Source organism: Ambystoma mexicanum, chromosome 5q, assembly GCF_040938575.1.
Source record: "Ambystoma mexicanum isolate Mex_15411 chromosome 5q, UKY_AmexF1_1, whole genome shotgun sequence".
Classification (NCBI taxonomy): domain Eukaryota; kingdom Metazoa; phylum Chordata; class Amphibia; order Caudata; family Ambystomatidae; genus Ambystoma; species Ambystoma mexicanum.
The window spans coordinates 74,803,158-74,820,158 of record NC_090933.1 but is presented as its reverse complement, the minus strand read 5'-3'; the positions used below and the strand labels follow the sequence as shown (position 1 = coordinate 74,820,158).

Here is a 17,001-nt window from a genome sequence, read left to right as displayed (position 1 = left end):
CGATCATAAACCGTCAAGGAATCCCATGATCTCTGGCCCATTAGTAAAAAGATATTGGATGTGTGCCATGTGTATTTGCAGTTAAAATACAATGGGTAAATCGGTTATGAAGTATTAGTCCTTTTTGTTTGTTCCCTTTCAAACCTCGGTGTTTCTTTCTGGGCACTTGTCGCTTTTCTTTTCTGACACCTAAAGAGCTGTTATCAAAATGCAATTTTCTGTTGGTTTGTGTTGCTTAAAAGGTTTACATTATTCAGTGTGCTAGTTATTATGCGCAGGAGATCAATATGTCCAGTGCCTAATGGGTATTTAAAAAGGGACATGAACAAGCATTTAAGCCCGTGTTTTCACCACTCATCTGATTTAGAATCATTACAGAAGTCGGATTGCAGACTGGGGGGGTGGGGAGTTATGGGGGGGGCTAGCGGGGTCAAGAGTACAAGGACATCCAGTTTGGTTAGGGATTGAAAGAGAAGAATGTAATTGAACAACTGGCACACACTTGGAAAATGGAACTTCGTGTACAGTGCAAATATTAGGTTTTGTTACATATTCAGTTTGAATTATTCTGAACAACATGTTTCAGGATCGCTGGCGTGTTTAGTTGCTGGGTAGAATGATTAATTACGACCGCTTCTCCTTTGTGGCGACAGATCCCCAAAATTAGAGCGCTTATTACCAGGATATTCCTACTAACCCATTCAGTGTTGAACATTTTCTCGACTTCAGAAGGATAAAAGGCAGCCCTGTCAGGATTTGAGCCTGCAATTTGGACAAAGTTCTTTCCAGCAATCCCATTAACCTGTTGAATATGGGTAAAAGATGGCTCGAGACTTTTGCAAAGTGGTGGGGGTTTGTGTTTCTGTTTATCGGTTTGTGGCTTTCTGAAAAAATCCCTCAAATGCAAGAGTACGGAGCCTGATGTGGAAACTAATATGCTGGGCATCTACGAATGACTCGACAAAGAAAGGAAAGATTTACTATGTTCCTATTTAGAATGCAAATAGACCAGGGATACATCTGAAATGCAGAGGCCTGTAAGAATGTGCATTAAACAATACATTAAATATTTGTATTGCAATGCATGAGACTGCCTCTCGTGGTCATTAAAACTTTCCTTATGAAGTGAAGATCATTCCATATTCATATAAATGAGTAAACGTATGCTTTGAAATTTTGAGTTTTTGATTTTATTTTTATTTCCTAAAATTGGTTTCTTTCACCATTTCTGCCATCCAAAAATACCTGCTGACAAGGTTCAATATAGTTTTGACTTACAGAAGGACACTGTAAAACCAGTTATATTAGTCTGGATTATGATTACACTACGTTTGTGCGAAAGCATCATCTCGGTTTAGCTTTTTTGCGTGGCTAAATTATTTCTGTGCCACTGGTATTTGGGTCTCTTCTTGCTATCCAAAGACTGGGTAACTGAGCCTACGACTGGTGTATGCTTGCCAGTGATCGTGATGCAGAAGGACCAGCATGGGCTTGACATTAACTTAAAATACTGGCATTGCCCAGACAACAATCACTGATCTAAGGTGTTGCTGAAGGATTCTGCCCCCCCCCCCCCCTACTGTTCTATAATGAATGAAGATGGCAGTACGGCCATTATTTCTAAAACCTCCTTGCTGATTCATAACGTCCATTTGGCACAGTCTAATAACTATGAAGGCTTGGTAGCCATACACATACTGTCAACTATGTCCAACTACTACTTGACAGCTGTCTCTTCTGAGCAGTTTTTGTGGTAGGTACCTCCTCCACCACCACAATTACCTTGGTTTTACTTTGGCACTACAGTGCTACATATTTTCCAGGGCATTTCATTGATTGGACAAGAGACGGTTTGAAAGGGCCTGGAGAAAAAAAAATCCCACCTGCGAAGATAAAAAACCTGGAAACAGATTCAGCATGTTTATAAACAAAACATTTATGAGGCTAAAGAACCTTTTTAACATAAACATTGAGTCTGCCAAAAATGACACAAAGACATTATTTGAGATCTATCGTAGTTTGGAAAATGTAAACTCCAATCTCAACCACTTATGAAGTCTGCAACAAAGTTGAACAAGCTTTTGCCTATAAGATCTGAGGCACTCATTAAGATTGCAGCTTCTTTAAAGTCATACACCTAATCCTCTTCTGAATACGTAAAGTGCTATCCAGCTTCTTTTTCACATATTTCAGAAGATGAAATTCTCAAACTTTTGAAACAAATGTGACCGGCTTCACATGCAGGAGAGAATCTGCCTTCCAAATTCATTGTATAAAATCCCAACATCTTTTTCCAGTTTCATAGTGTGCTTCGTCAATTCGTCGTTTAGTCATGGTACGGTACCAGATAGTCTCACACACGTCATTGTTTCTCCCTTACCAAAGAAACTAGGTTCAGACCTTAACAACCCAAGCAACTTACGTCCGATAACCAACTCTTTATTCTTGTTAATGGTTATAGACAAAATTGCCACAATTTAGTTTCAGCACCATCTGGAAGTAAATCATATCCTACACCGGAATTAAATCGTATCCTACACCAACAATCAGGTTTTCGACTTCCCACAGGACTGAGACTGCGTTAGTGGACTTACAAACATGCTCACAATTATGGAGAAGGGTAAAGCTGGCATGTTGGTATTACTGGACCCGTCAGCCACTTTTGATTTACTGGAACATTGTGTCGTGGACCGATTATGCTCTCATAGACATTGCTCGATCGATGCTATCAACTGGTTCTCATCTATCTTGGGTAACAGGAAATCGCATGTGTGCTGGGTCAAAGCTACTTCTGTAACTGAATGCATTATGGTGGGTGTCCCGCAGGGTGCCTGCTTGTCCCCCTCTTTTTAACTTGTATATCAAGCCTATATGTGACTTGTTAACATCTTTGAACATCCATTTCTCAAACTATGCTAATGACACACAGCTCGTACTGGCGTTGAGTGGCAACTCCGACTTGGACTCAGCCCAGCTTCAACACATCTATGGACTCATCAATGATTGGATGAATCTGATCTCCATGTGTCTAAATCCCTCCAAGACTGAATTGATGATTTTTGGATCCATTCAAGCCAGAACCAAGCTTTGTTCCGACTACTCAAGCTTGTCCATTGATAACATAACAATTTTCACTAAAGATAAATTCCAAACTCTTGGTATTCACATGAAAGCAGCTGTGAATTCTGCTGTCCATGATCAAGGCGTAGTTCATAGAACTATTAGATGGTATTGAGTACGAAGACAAACCAAATATTTCCTGTCACAAAATAATCGTGCTATTCTGGCAAGAGCAATCATTCTACCACCATTTCATTATTGTAATGTCTTACTTCTTGGTGCTAACCTTACTGTGTCAACTCAATGCAGATCGTGCAAAATGAAGCAGTACGTGTAATCCATGACATACCTAAAAGAGATCAGATCACGGGTGCTAGAAAGGAACTACACTGGCTTCCTGTGTCAGCAAGGATACATTTCAAGGCCATCGACCCGATTCATAAATGTATCTAGGGCAATGCTCCTAAATATCTGAAGGAACATACAACTCTATATAGTCCATCAAGGCAGCTTCAATCTAGTACCAGTGGTCAGCTTACTATTCCCAGAGTAAAGAAAAGCAGCGTTTTTGGGGAGATCCTTTCCTGTACTAGCAGCACAAATCTGGAATACACTTCCCTCTGCGTTGAGACAAGAACCTAACTTGCTGTGCTTTAGAACATTTCTGACGACCCACTTATTCTTTTAAATCCTTGGTATGAACCTGGTCTTCCTTTTCTTTAGTTGTACTGTCTCCCGAAGTCGTGTTGCGTTAATGTAGCGCCCGGTTCCATTTAGGCTTTGGTGCTCTATAAATAAGCAAATACAAAATAAATAAAATAAAAGTTGTCATTTGTATTGCATGCCATTTTGCATTCTTGTACATATTGTAAAACTGGGACTATATGTACCAGAACACCATATGAAGTGAATCTAAAGGCCAGAACTGGCTTATTTCACAAATGGCCTGGCATAACCTCTCTGAAAACTACCCTATGGATGGCTGTACTCTATTCAGACTTGAACACAAACCAGAAGAGACTATGGGATAGAAATGTTAGCAACATGTTCATAACTTTTAAAATTCTTCAACTTGCAATGGATGGGCTTGTCAAAGACTCCTGCTAGGATGAGAGCTGGGAATGTGTTTTCTGGCTTTGTTTGCTGTAGCAACTGGGTTTTTCTGCAGAGCCTCTGTGCTTTTTTTTTATGGCACGGGGGGACTGCATGTGGGATAGGGCTCGCCTGGTAGCTGCTGGTTTCAGGCTAACTGGGCTATCTTAGCTAGAGGCAGTAGCTAAATAACTCCCAGCAATTGCTAACCTTGTTTCAGTGCACATGCTCAATTTGCATCCACGGAATGCATGGAAATTGATGAAATGATTTTATCGGTTCTATGTGAATGTCGTCTGGGGAAAACGTCACCGGGTAGGTGGATTTTCTTTTTAAATATGTTTTTGTTGTTCCCCTGCACCCCTAAGAACTTCCCCCACATATTGTGTGGTGAAATAGTCCTAAAATGCCATAACTACAGGCTGGAGTCAGAGGGGGAGATATGCCCCTCAGCAAAACGCCTGCGCTGAAGTACATGCTAAATGAGCCCCTTGCCCTAACACAAAGGAGTAAAGTTAGGAATCTCACCATGGGTATGCATGAAAATATTCCTTGATTCACATGAGGGGGAAGACCTCATGATACTGTTGAGGAAGGACTGGAACCCCTTGGCAAAAAACGGCGACATCCAGCATGTAAATGAAAGGGCCAAAATGTGTGCAAGCCTGCACAACAGACTGGGGTTTTTACTGTAACAAGAATGATGGTCTTCAAAAATCGGTGTTTCCCTCTCATTTTCAATTAAAGACCTGCTCTTCAAAATGTGTAGGAATGCCATTGAAGAAGTGTAAGTTTGTTCATCATGAGTCCATCACAGAGAATCTTTTAAGTAACCAGAATCTACAAGGAATGTGGAACTATAACAGCATGAAAGGTTTCACAGCTAAAACTGACCCAGTGACATTGCAATTGGGTCTTCAAAATCAACACTTTGTATTCAAATGTCCAGCTAAAGTCTTTAAACATATTATGTCGCCTTCTGTAATTACTGTTGCAGGAAAGTACTGTTGCAAGGGTTTATATGTTAGATTGTGTGCATTTGCTAAAGTTGGATCAAATGTAAAATGCTGGGAAAAGGCAGCTCTTAAGTTTCACTTCCTAGAAATGAACCCCATGTGTGAAACCAGCCTACCCAATCTGTTACCATGGGAATGAGCTGAGGCATTCTGTGGATCTTCAGGTTTTACGACCGATAGCACTCGGGCGTCATAAACTTTGCAATTAGCCTTTGAAGATGTAGGCTAACCTAACCAAAAGGGTCCCTCTTGACATTGGAGCTAAGAACCAGATCTCTGCTTACAGAGGGGGTGGGGGGGGAGAGTGAAGGCTGAGCTTCACACCCATTTCACAGAATGGGAGATGTGCAATTTTCGGAATAACTTGGGTTATTAATCGTACATTTTTCATTTTCTGATTGATGAAAAGCTGTCAGTGAGCTGATTCTGGTGGGTCCAAAATGATTTTGGTGACAACCTATGAAAAGTTATCAAACAAAAATTGTGTTCTCGTGTTCTCTGTATAAATATGGCAATCCTAAAAATTTGAGAAAAGCTATAGCAGGTGATAGGGAGTCTGCCCACCGAATGCCATATTTTTCAGTAATGTAATTTGGGCCCAATATGTCGCACAGTCATCAAACAAGGTTTATGCGATTCACAAAAAAATTTCATGCATGAATATGCTGGCATCTGTGGCGTAATTTGATGAGAAAGGGTATTTTTCAAAATGTGAGATTTCTATGTACAAAAGTCAGATCCAACCCCATGCCTGCGTCATGTGATTGATGGGGTATCCTCCCCTCCCTGCTCAAATCACACCACCTTTCTCTGAGCCTACCGGCTTATGGAGAGGGAGGGAACCCTTGACCACTGCCCAATCAGTTGTGCGAGGAGATGAGACAGCAGTGAAATCATTTGGATTATAAATGGGTTACTCCTCCTCAACTGGTGATTCTCTCTACAAAATCCAAGCTGTGCTGCTGACGGGAGATTTGGAGCTATACTTGCAGAAATTGGGCCTATTCCTGGAGTGAAACGGGGACCTGGAGTAACTGGTTGGGTTAACAGTGAGGCCTTGATTGACCCCGTTGATGGTCCTGGCAGTGAAGCCCTAGCACCATTGATGACTATAAAATCCTTTTCTTCTAGAAGTATAGATCTCCACAGCCACAGATTAAACCAGTCCTATCTATGTAAGCACTAGCCCAGAGTGTCCATAAGGACAAATCCTTTATGCTATGTTTGTGAAATTGTCATTTTTCTATTGAAAAGTACTTTTATTTGCAATTTGGTAAGTCTCCCCTTGACGCATACTGTGTTCCTCTGTGCATTTGTCATTTTTCCTATGGAACAAAATCATCCCTTGTGTATCTGTTGATTATAGTTCTCTTTCCCCTGAAAAGTCCTTTGTTTGTTTGCATTAAGTAAGATACTTCCCTAGTATTTGGCTTAGTAAATCGATTAATTCCCCCATTTGAAATTCACGGAGTAAGATTTTTGCAATTCAAAATCAACCATCTTGTGCCCAGTGAGGTTGTTTAATAGTTGGTCATTAGTGTTTCCTCAAAAGAATTATTCTTATGAGCTAACACTGAATCAGTCCATGTGTAAATTGTGTCTAAAAACAAATCCATATTTGTGTCTGTCATAATAAACCCAAACTGTTGTTCCCACTGTGAGAATTTCTTTGCCCAAAACATCCCTGTGAGTTGCCCCTGCAATTTTCACTAAAAACCGTGGTTCCTATGTGCCTTTCTCATTGTTATAAGTGTGTCATATCCAGCCAAATTCAGTATGATCTATAATTTCGTATTTCCAAAACATTATCTTCCTCCTTTAAAAAGTGATTTTCTTACTCAATCCTTCCTCTATCATGTTCTGAGCTCGGATTTAGCATTGCTTTTCTTTATTTTATGGTTTTGAGCTTGCCTGTCACTTCCAGCCCGAGTGAGCGTGATTTGCATTTTCGTTTATCTAAATCTTACTTTTCACCTTTGAAAAATCGTTTTTCCTGTCAATCCTTCTTTCTCTATCGTACCCTGATCTCCGATTCAAATTATATTTCCTTTTTGACTTTTTTATTTTTCATGTGCTGCCTGTGTAAAAATCAGATTTCCTATGTGTGCTAGCTAGCCTGTTTTGAAGCCCTATTCTCTAGTGTAAGCAGCCCGAAATACCCTTGTGCGCTGTCCCATGGTAGTAGTATTAACCGGGAGTGTGGGGGCGGGTAGTGCTTAACCTTCCTGCCATCAGTTGAGAGAAATTATTTGGCATTGTTTTACACAACACAAATTTGGTGTGGCATTGAAGTCTATCATAATCGGATGATGTTTTTGAAACCTGTGCATTTTGTTGCCACCTTGCCACCTCAATAGTGGCTGCTGTCATATTTTGTTCTGGTTGAATATTAAAATAATTAATAGTGTTCATTGACAACACATCGGCCTGGTTCTTGGTCTATTGGGACAAAGGGTGCTGGTGGAGGTTGGGTGCGAGACGGGTTGGAGGCCTCCTTAAAAAAAATAATTTGTGGGTTGCAAAAATAAAAAGTGCTTTGATTGTGCACACACCCATTGCAAGGGGAAAAGGGTCATTGTCTTGCTTGTGCTGCATAATGACAATATTCTAGGGCCTGGATGCATTACTATTATAATTACAGTCCTAGAATATTTGGGAAAAGTGCTTGATTTTCATCGGAGTGCAAATTTGGGGAAATATTGCCCCCCCCCCACCCCCCTAGCTAATGCCATTTTAGCCAATGGAGTAATCCGAGCTGCAGGCAGAAATCTGGTGCTGAGGGTGCTCTGGTGGATTTTGTATCTCGCGTGTGATCTTAAGTTGTGTAACATTGCATATGAGCCTTTTACGTCTGGCACAGCTTAACGCATTTTGGGGCAGGGGGACGAGAGAGGGTGTCGAGATTGGGGAAGACGTCCCCTCTTGGTATGCAGCCGTTGGGCAGGGAGCATGCCACGCCCAGTAAAACTGAGTCAGTAATGTGGCAAAAGTACTGTTTCTGTTTTATTTACAATATCCACATAAAATAGGGACATCAATGGACATTGGGTGATCTCCAGTTCTCTCTCATCCTGGTACCGGCTGGTGGGAACTTGACCTTCCTGCGACATTTGTTTTCTTGCTTCTTCAGATAGTTATGCTCATTGTGTGTACTTTCCAATGCTGGTTCAAACCGGTCTTTCCCTGCTAACCTTTACAATGTACATTGCTATATGTGCTGTTCAGGTTTAGGTTCTTTTGCTGCCTCATCAAGACAGGATCTCTCTGCTGTCTCATGGATTCTCAATGTCGCCTATTCACCTAACGCGATTGCATCCTCCATCTGGGTTTACATGGCCACCCATTTTAGTTGCATTCTGCATTAAGCAAGCGTTTATATGCATCATCATGCAACTTGCATTTCAGCATAAAGAGAGTATGTCTAGTGGATGCGAGCATAATCTTTGTGACGAAGTGCAGTTTGACCTCATGTTAATGTGTCTTCATGTTTGGATGAATGTGTTTCGGGTCTAATGCACCTGTGTGTTGGAGTCCGCCATGATGTAATTCGTCTCTCGATTATAAGCTCATCCATGGGTTCCATCGCCTGCAGATTTGTTGTTCGGTGACGTCATCTGTGTAGGGTCTGCAAGGTTGTCTCGGGTAGTAAAGTCTCTTGCATCAGTGATTCAATGGTCATGAGGCGGTAGATGCTATGAGCGAGGTACACCGTTCAAGTCTACACCGTCGAAATGGGGGGAGGGCCGACACGATGGAAACATTAATTTACCTCTCTTCTGCCCACTGGCTGACTCATCAACCACACCAACTGGAGGCTGTTCCCCCACTAACTGTATTCTTGCGGGGTCACACTTTTGCTACTCTACTCAGGTTGTCGTGATACTTCACATGTTCGTCCACACTCCAGGTCATGTAGCAGCACTCCCCATCTGGCTTGCACCAGTCCCATCATCTCACGTAATTGCGTGCATCCCAGAGATAAAAATGTTGTACCTGGAGGGAAGAGGGCACTGTTTTAGATGTGACTCCAGCACTTCAAAAGTTTGGGTCCACATCTACTAATAATTTAATTTCTATTTTTTTCTGTGTTGTCTCCTTACACTGTGCAATTGCTACTATAACACAGAATCCGAATAATACTAGCACTAATGCAGCTTTGAGGACCTTCAGGCCGTTTGACATCCAAGATAGGATCCAGGAAAAAATATGCGCCAGCCAATCGTCCTTGTTTCTTCTTCCATCTCAGCAAGCAGGTCTGATGGCAAAGTTATTGCTTCTGTGAGGGTCCGGTTTGGCTCATCCTGGGCGGGTATGTATGCACAGCAGGACGGCCCTATTTCTTTTAAACATTTTTATTTTTTTATTTATTTTTTGTGCAGGCTCCCGCCATTGCTGTGATGAGGTCGAGAACCTACCGATTCTGAAGTCATGACCCTCACAGCTCGGAGCATATCCTTTATGCGGTTGAAGCCCTTTACTGTTAAATTGATTGTCTGCAACAGCTCATATTGCATAATCTGCAACCACTTGCCATTCAGGTTCGCTTGAATTCCAGGAACAACGTAGGCGAAGAACATCGCTGTCCTCCTGAACAGCCTATGCGCCTCTAGTATTGCGTCTAGTGCCGCATCAATCATCTTGGAGACGTAATTTCCTCTTTACTCTGTTCAGTTCCACTGACCTTTTCTTCCTCAAGTGTGCATCCATTTTGGGGAACCCATCTATCTTGATGTCTTTCTGAGGTGCTACCAAGGCTGGTGTGTTCAGTAGCACCAAGGAACATATCCCTCCCCAGTTGGGGGGCAGCTGCATGTACACTTGGGCACCACAGACCCTGTAGTGATCCAGGAGTACTGCTGTTTCTACTTTAATGCCAGGCAACTTTTGAAATGTGTTTGCAGCCTCTTTTCTTTCTCCAACTTTCACGGGAACATCATTCTGGTAACATAATGATGCTTTTTTGAGGGGTATCATGGGTAGGAGCCCTGCTTCGTTTTCTACCCAGGTAAGCAATTTCAAATACTTTGCCCAATCCTTGAGGCATTCATCATTTTCTTTCAGCACCATTTCCACCGTTAAGAGCACATGTGCTTTGCATCCCTTCAGCTCTTCGTCCCATTCTTCTCCTGTGAAAGCCTGTCCATATACTAGCAGTTGGTGTCTCTCCCAGCATCCTGGCATTCCTCCGATTTTCTTCGAGTTTTAGGGCATTGCAATTCCCTTTGTGTCAATATTCTAGCTTCTCCTCTGTGGGAAGTATGGATCCATTATGGGTTGTAGCATTTCGCTTTGCTCCTGTAAACTTCCGTCATTGGGTGTGTCTTTATGTAGCTATCCTCATATGGAAATGTCTTTTGTGACATCCATCTTAATGTAGCCCATTTCCCCTGAAAATGGACCCTAGTGGTGCAAAGCACCAAATGCTTTGGGCACTGTGCTGTGGTTGCAGGAATCTCCGTGCCTATGAATGTTTTGGAGGCACTCATGGCATAGGGAATGAGTGAACAAACATAGCAGCTCTCCCCACACAAGTCATGTTCTGGTACCAAATGTTATTTGGGACGTGGGATGAACTAGCCATGCAGGCATTCACATATTCATAGTTATTAGTGATGCTCCGTTGGAACCTCTATCTCTTGGATGGCACTGGTGAGGGTTAGGGTTGTTAATTCAGTTGGCAAATAGGTGACACATTGGCATAAACAGGTTCAGGTGAATAATACATTGCTGCTTTTCGTAATGCTAGGTGGGTAAAGAGATGGAGACAGCAGAATGAAATGTCTTTATCACAATTGCCTTAGTGGTATAATTTGTGTGTTGCAAGTGTGCTCGTTTATTTGTCTATATGCAATCGCTCTGTTTAGCAAAATCTACAGCATTATATATTGTAATCATTTTTGTATTTTTTCCTGTTTTTCACCCTAGTGCTTGGGTGCTAAACTCTTAAGTGAGAACTGTTTTAGAATCGCTTCTACTGTGAATTTTTCTTCTTCTTTCTTCTTTCCTCTTTCCTCTCTCCTCTCCCTAATGTGAGTGGGACGTGGTATCCCTCCCCCTGCAACACCTTTCTCAACACTTTCACATGGACAGCTGGCTCTGGGAAAGAATTTACTCCAACCCGAGCAGTGTACCGGACATGTCCCTCTACTATGGTCGGGCAAAGTGGGGCAATTACTGACCGTCACACACACCCGACTTACATTAACCTTCCCCACATGGGTAAAAGGCGTGAGAGCACACTCTGAGCGAGGCAAAGCACACACAAAGGTACAGGATCTCACTTGTGCTGAAGGGGGGTGACTTCCCCCCTACTTTCCCCAACTTCAATCTGTGTTAATCACCTACTAATTCCTAACTAGGAAAGCATGTCTTATTAACGTACAACAACTCCATTTTAGGTAATTCACCAGAACGCCATCTTGTATTTATTTGTAATTATAGAGCGCACAACAGCCCTCTGGCATCGCAGCACTGTTCAAGAAGGCTTACTTAGTTATATAAGTGCTTGCGGAGACATACATACATACATGTTACATAGCCCCATGTAGCAGGGTGCGGCTTACATAAGTGATTACAAGTACATACAATTTGCCTCCACCCATTTTGCAGGTCAGCAGCAGTAGCATACAGATGCAAAAGTCGGATTTGGCGTCGCAGGCATGTTGCCCAACCCCATGTTGCAGGGCTGTAGCAGCATACAAATGCAGAGACAAGACAGGTGGCACAGACGTGTTGCCCAACCCCATGTTGCAGGGCAGCAGCAGCATATAAATGCAGAGTCAAGATAGGTGGCATGAACATGGTGCCCCACCCCAAGTTGCAGGGCGGCAGCAGCATACAGATGCAAAGTCAAGATAGGTGACACGGCTATGTTGCCCAACCCCATGTTGCACGGCGGTTGCTGCATACCAATGCAGTGTCATAATGGGTGTCCAGCACAATGTTGCAGGCGGCAGCAACATACAGATGCATTGAGACAGTTTGGACGGGTGTGGCTAGGATGAGATGGGATAGGGAGAGAGGGGGTGGCAGGCAGGTTGGGGATGGCAATGTGATGCAGCATACAGGCAACCAAGGGGGTGGGGGAGGCACATGCAGCATATGGACGACCAATGGGGTGGGGGAGGCACACACAGCATACAGGCAACCAAGGGTGTGGGGGAGGCATGCACAGCATAAGGGTGACCAAGGGGTGGGAGGAGGCACATACAGCATACAGGCGACCATGGGTTTGGCGGGAGGCGCATACAGGCGATCCAGGGGGTTGGGGGTTTTCACACACAGCATACGGGCGCACCTGTAGCGGACAGGGGCCTTAGGAGTGGGCTTTGGAAGGAGAGCCGCCAAGCCTGCCGGCTTTCCATAGGCCAGGATAAACTTATCCCCAACCAATCAGGGCCAAGCGGCAGAAAACAGCCCGGGTACTCCGGTGCATGCGGGACGGCCCTCTTGGAATGGCGATGCAGGACCCCCAAACAATGAGGAAAAGCACTATGGTGCTTTAAATCAAGCAGTGATTCCAAAGGCAGCGTGGATCCGCTGCTGAGCCCAGTATTTTGTCAATTTTAAATATTCAAGGTGCGGATACATAAGACGCGCTCGAAGGCAGATTTTTCATTCTGGGCTTACCTTGTTTCCGGGTGGTGTCGAGCTCCTGATGGCGGTAGGAGGGAGGCAGCTCCCTACAACTTCAGATGGTATGATGAAGTGCTCTTTTACTAGGCCTGAAAATGATCTCTAAAAGCTTCTCTCCCTCTGCCCAGCGCTTCATACCACCTGCCCAGACCCCAACTCCACTGACTCTTGCCAGCTTTGCTCAAACCCTGTTTTCACAGAAGTTCAGCTATTCATTGTTGCAACCTTTTAGTGCCGTCCCAAAACAGATGAGCTCACTGCACTGTCTGAGACCAGAACAGGCCCCCGCCTGAGTGCCCATCCATCGCCACTAACCTGCTCGTGCCCCTTCTGACCCCCACCCTGCTAAACTGTAAACTACCAGGCCACTCTGCTCTTTGATATAGATGATCATCTGAGCCCCTGTAGTTACCAAATGAAGACAATCCAGAGAGCCCGAGCTCCAGACACTCATATATTCTTTCTAACCCTAACACTTGTCTATTCCTGTCATGAGTCATTAGGTAGATCAAAACCTCCAAGGTGGGCACCTTGGTCGCGGATTCTAGGTTTATGGTTACCGGGGGGCAGAGGGTACAATGCCTGCCTATAACTTGTCTATGAACTCTCAGATGCACCCACATTCCTACCTTACTGAGTCATTTATCTCATGTGCTCAAATTCTGTTAATGCAAGATCAGTTAGGTAAAGTGGCATTTTTGCTGTCCTGACCTTCACGTCGAAAAGATGAGCCCAGCTCACCCACGTGTTGCGGTAGTGACGCCTAAGCATCAACCAATCCCATGTGGTCGGCACCTAAAGATCCATACAGCACGAGAGCTCGACCCAATTGTTTTGCAGAATTGTGCATTTGTCTGACTATTTTCTCTTTCATAATGTGCTGCCCGTGTTATGTTTGGCAGTGCGCTCTCCGAGCAGCAGAGTTCTCTGCGTGTGCAATTTATCTCATTTAAACTTTGTTCTACTTGCGATCTATCTCCTGGTCTCATTCCCTACTGGGGTGTGTCCATTATTCTGATTTTTGGATATTATCGGGGAGGGGGCACCTTCAAGAATGTGGCTATTACTCTCGAAACCGGGAGGTATTGACGACAGAGGGACTCCCAGGACTCCCCTTGTTTTTACATCAGGCGCAGGCAGTGGAGCCATCTGCCTTGGTGTAATTTTTAGCTCGGTTATTTTCTCCTTGAGCAGGCCATTGAGGCCCTCACAAACCCCATTCGCGTGTGGGGATACGCGCAGGAGAATTTATACTTCATCCCCAATGCGTTCCATTGTTGGACCGGAGGACTTTGCACACACCCCATGGTGGGAACACTGCTTGTATGAGGAATTTGACAGCACAGGTGGAGTCTGGGTGAATGCACGCACCGGCTTCGATCCAGTGTAGGAAAGGGCATACAACTACTAACATGTACCTGTAGCTGTTAACATTTTGAATCAAATTGACATAATTAATATTCCAATGTTGGAATGGCCCTGTGGGCCTGGGTATTGCTCCTCTCACTACTCACAAAGTACGGCCTGCTGTAAATTGCTGGTAAATCATTCAATTAAATACAAAAGCAGCAACATTTTCCGCCAAGTTGAGAGTAAACCAGTCTTCCACAATCTGTGCTGCAAGAGTCTTTACTTGTATCGGTCGGGCGATGGAGTTGCTCTAATGCTGTCTGCAGTAGTGTGAGGGGCATGCCCGGTTTACCAGTGCTTTCCTGGCAATTGTCGATGACTCGTCAATAGAGTACTCCACCTCTGAGGGCATTTTCTCTCACATGGGGTATGTCATAGTATTCATTGCATTTGGTGCTGTTGTGTACATAGTTTCCTTCAACTGGTTCTGCTATGAATGTTGCTGGGTTCACTACTACATACCTCACTACCTTTACTGCCAGGCTTGAAAGGATTACTTGGTACCCAGACGCTCTTTTCGTTTTCAATGTGCGCTTGGTTTTCATAAGACTGTCAAAAAGGGCACGCTCAACATGGTGTGGTTCCGCAGCCCGTGGTGAGATTTGCCGACTTCTCCAGTGAAAAAAAGCTGCTTCAGCCAGCGCTGGCTCACAATGGTAATGACACTTCATTATTGTATTCAGGAACCAACTGTAGTAGGCTAACGGTTTGTGTCCCAATGTAGTTTTCTGTGAGAGTACCGCAATCATCACCCCATTTGAATGTGAGAATAAGTACAATTCTTCATTGTAGTCCGGGATCCCCAAGACTGGTGCTGTGCGTATTGCTCTTTTCTGTTAGTCAAAGGCGCTACCTTTTAGGCCCATACCCCACCTATGGGAGGGCAATGCAGACATCCTATATATATATATATATATATATATATATATATATATATATATATATATATATATATATATATATATATATATATATATATATATATATATATATATTTATTTCCGAGGCTTGTGGAATCTGCTTAGATCACATGCTGTGCATAGGCCGACATCTAGTGGAAGCTGCAGAGTATTAGTTTGTTTTTCGAAACTCGAAAATGGGCGTCGACACAGGGCGTGCCAGTAATACTATCCCTAGTGTGACGTCCACTGTACCCAAGATCCCTCACGCGTCTAGGATCCTCAGATTGTTTTTTTCCGCCATACTGGTCGGAAGCATTTTGCGGAGTCCCCTGGCCTTAGCCATACTTTTGCTAAAAACTTAAAGATAATTATCTATTGACATCCTTCCCCACCCCAACGTCGAACTTCGACAACTCGACGCCGGCTGGAGAAGAAATCGACTGTCGGCTGCTGCACGACGTATTTGGGCCTCGGAAGGCCACTGGCCTCGGCCCGTGCCTGGTAGGCCGCTGGCCTCGGCCCTGCAAGTAGGGAGAGTGGGGGGTGGTACATACTCTACACTCTTTGTATATAGGTACACCTTATACATTTCCTACACTTAACAGCCCGCTGCCTCAAGGTGCGTATGGAGGGTACCCCTTTTCAATTCTGCCCCAAGTGCAATCGCAAATACCCTTGGGTCGACAGGCACGCCACGTGCAATCTCTGCTTGCCGAGGACCACCCCGAAGCGAACTGCAGAGCGTGTAGTAGGTTTAAACCTAAGACACTTAAGGACCGTTCGACGAAGTGTTGGGCCCACCACGCCAGGCAGGCGGCCATGGCAGCGGAGGGCGCCTTCAGCGATGGCAGCGACGCCGTACTTTCGGACGGCGAGGGCATTGCGGCGTCAAAAGACAGCCGAGCGCAGGTCCCTGACCTCGGAAGGTCGTCCGGCAGGGCGGCTATGGGGAAGACCCCCGGCGACACAAGCGCTCCACATACTACACACACTAAACACACTAAGTCCAACCGAGACTCGATGACGTCGAGTTCTCGGAAAGAGGCACAGACAGAAAGGTCCGATTCGGTGTCCTCTGGGCGCTCTCGATCAAGATCGCCGCATGACTCCAGGCAATCATCCACTCTTGCCAAGAGTGCCTCGCTCCCTAGGCTAACAGAAGTTCGATCGTCGGAAGACGAAGACTTCTTCCACCCCCAGGCTGCGCTCCAGGAGTCGGAGCCCGCAATTAAAGCCAGCGAGGCCCCACGCTCGAAGGACAGAGACACCTCTCCGATCCTCGACGCCAGGTGTCGAAAAACTCCGGAGCCACTAAGGGACAGGGAAAACATTTTTCTACGCACGGGGAGGGGGGAAAACAGCAGAAGAAACTTCCTGTACATTCTTCCACACCTGTAAAACACTCCACCCCCCCTAAACAGACAGACAAGCCCAGGTCTGCTGATAGGGCCACAACCAGCAAAGCTACTCAAGATAAATCCCATAGACTTGCTGAGAGAGTCATTCCCAGTTCCACAAAATGGTCCAGTGAAGACATAGATAGGGTCATGTCAAGAATGTCTTCTTTGGCTGATTTTTATGATAAAAATCCAGAACATTTCCTCTCGTATGATCCACAAGGGGCCACACCCTCAGGCTCTACTGATCCAATCCCCCCGAGTAAGAAGACCCGGTTTGAAAGCCCTATGAGGTCTGAACCCTTCGAGGTACAACCTTACGCAACTCCATACTCACGGTATCAAGGAGACGCTTCCTTTTGTGAAGACCAAGAATTTGGTATAATAGAAGAGCAAACCGGGGCGGGCTACTATGGGGATGATGAGGACCACGAAGAAGAAGAGGATGACCCGGAAACATACAGAGTAGATTCCCCGGTAGAGAACGAA

General features: G+C 44.6%; 1 protein-coding gene across 3 annotated transcripts in view; it reads left to right on the top strand.

Moving 5' to 3' along the window:
* Positions 1-17,001, top strand: part of GALNT1 (polypeptide N-acetylgalactosaminyltransferase 1) — a 1,063,390-nt gene that overhangs the window by 252,348 nt on the left and 794,041 nt on the right. The gene's annotated exons all lie outside the window — the stretch shown is intronic.